At 51.1% G+C, this 2,563-nt stretch overlaps 1 pseudogene; it reads left to right on the top strand.

Moving 5' to 3' along the window:
- The first annotated feature begins 535 nt into the window (after window positions 1-535).
- Window positions 536-2,362, top strand: LOC136379541 (5-hydroxytryptamine receptor 3C-like; annotated as a pseudogene).
- The last annotated feature ends 201 nt before the right edge of the window (window positions 2,363-2,563 follow it).

Here is a 2,563-nt window from a genome sequence, read left to right as displayed (position 1 = left end):
GGAAGAATTATAATAGAGTTAGAGAAAAAAGTATGGTAAGACAAGAGCAACTTTAAGTGCATCTGAAGGTTGCAGCTATGGAAGAAATAAGACTCCCCAGAGAGGCTGTTTGCATACCAATTTGGATAGTCATTGTATGGGAGCAAAAGTACAGGAAGAAAAGTCTGAGTCCTGAGCCCTGAAAGATCAGCTCACCACATCAACTTCCACCATTTGCCTACCAACCCAGCTCATCCTCCCAGCCCTGGCAGGAAGAGCTTGGCCTTCAAGGAGGGGCTCACTTGCCTCACCCCATGTCCATATTTTCTTTCTCTGCAGAGAGGCCCTCAGACCCCAGCCTTGGCACTCCTGTCATTTAGGGAAGGAGGCAAGACTTCCTGAAAAAAATCCAGAATCAAAAGCAGGCAGGAGTGATGTTATCGAGCCATCTGGAAAAGGGAAATGAAACTGTTTTGTAATTCATCTCTTTGAGCCCTACACAGGTCAGGGCTGAAAGTGCGATGAATGAATGTCTGTCTCCCCTGCAGTGGGAAGCATGTTTCTGGGCATGGAAGAGGAAGTGTGGGAGATAGCAGATATGTCACGTGACATTGTCTGCACACAAGGGGAGTGGGAGTTCCTGGGCATCAACAAGGCCACCCCGAAGATGTCTGTGGGCTCCAATCTTTTTAACAAAGTCAAGTTCTGTGTAAGCCAAGAGATTCTGGGCATGGACGTCCATCCCCTGGATCTCCATTATGGAACCCTCCTAAGGCCCACAGCCTCTGGCTTCTTGCCCCAAGACTAGAAAGCCCCAGGGCGCCATAACCTCAACCCTCCTCTTTGCTGAGTCCCCCAAAGCAGCCCTCTTTTCTGAACCTGTCAGCTCTGGCCTTGGTTTTCTTTGGTAGGTATGGGCGAGTCTTGTTAGTCACATGAAAGTTGCTCCTCATCATACAGCCCCCAAAATAGCCTTTGTTGGGATAAGGGCACCAAGAAAAGAAAGGGCTGGCCTGACCAGGCGGTGGCGCAGTGGATAGAGAGTCGGACTGGGACGCGGAGTACCCAGGTTCGAGACCCCGGGTCGCCAGCTTGAGCAGGGGGTTCATCTGATTTGAGCAAAGCTCACCAGCTTGGGCCCAAGGTTGCTGGCTCGAGCAAGGGGTTACTCGGTCTGCTGTAGCCTCCCAGTCAAGGCACATATGAGAAAGCAATCAATGAACAACTAAGGTGTCACAACGAAAAACTGATGCTTCTCATCTCTCTCTCTCTCCTCCTGTCTGTCTGTCCCTCTCTCTGACTCTGTCTCTGTCAAAAAAAAAAAAAAAAAAAAAAAGGAAAGGAAGGGGCTGGAGCCATCCTTAGGTCTCCTAGCTTCAGCTGGCTCTCTGCTCTCTCCTCTCTAGCAGGTGGCCATTAGGCGCAGGTCCAGCTTTTTTGTCATTAACCTGCTGGTGCCCAGTGGCTTTCTGGTTGCCATCGATGCCCTCGGCTTCTACCTGCCTGCAGAGAGTAAGAACCGTGCTCCTTTCAAGATGACACTTCTGCTGGGCTACAGCGTCTTCCTGCTCATGATGTATAAACTACTCCCTGCCAGTGGCACCCCCCTCATCAGTATGCACCCCGCTCCAACTATTGGAAAATGAGAAGAAGAAGAAAAAAAGGAGACGGAAACCAGGTGACCTGGCTAGACCTGCTGAGCAGATAAGGTAAAAAGGAGAGAGAAATCATCTTAAGAAGGGCTCTCTGTGTAAGATAGAAAAAAGAAGGAAGGGGGGCTGGTTGTTCTTCTGGACCCACCTCACCCTGGCATGCTCTTTACCCCCAGGTGTCTACTTTGCCCTGTGTCTGTCCCTGATGGTGCTCAGCCTGCCGGAGACTGTCTTCATCACCTACCTGCTGCACCTGGTCACCACCCATCCCCCCCCCCCATGCCCCAGTGGCTTCATTCTCTGCTCTTCTTCTGCAACCGCCCAATGACATGCTGGAAGACATGCCTAGGCCTCACCGCCACTCACCTGCCTGGTAAGGAAATTCAGCACTGCCCACACTGTCTCAACTTCCACAACCCCCCACTGTCCTTATCCTGTCTCCTTCCCAGTTCCTGGCTGAGTTTCTGTCCTCTCCACAGGCCTGAGAGAGCCCAGGGAGTTGATAGGGAAGGAGCTGGAACACAGGAGCAGAGCTAAGTGGGGGCTCAGGATTGACAAGGGCCCCAAAACTGACCTGTGGGTACAGCCACATGATGGACACCTTCCTCTTTCACCTCTACCTGCTCTTTTTGACCACTACCATCATCACAGGCATTGTCCTCGGAAACACCCAGGAGCGAGATCTAATGTGGCAGAGCACACTAGTGCTCCGTCTCCTCATCCTCAACTGACCGTGCCAGACCCTGCTCTAGTAACCATCTAGATAAGATGATTTTATATACTGATAATTGTGTTGCATGTGCAGTCCCAGCTCCGCCCACGATCCCTGCTTTTAGCCCTCCTTGGGCTTCCATAGAATCACTGCCAACTCCCTCAGAAGCAAGAACTACCACCCCCAATAGGATGGAAAATGGTGCAGATTTTTTAGAAAA

This window comes from Saccopteryx leptura, chromosome 8, assembly GCF_036850995.1.
Source record: "Saccopteryx leptura isolate mSacLep1 chromosome 8, mSacLep1_pri_phased_curated, whole genome shotgun sequence".
NCBI lineage: Eukaryota > Metazoa > Chordata > Mammalia > Chiroptera > Emballonuridae > Saccopteryx > Saccopteryx leptura.
Note: the sequence above shows the minus strand (reverse complement) of the source record. Positions and strands in the feature narration are given on the sequence as shown.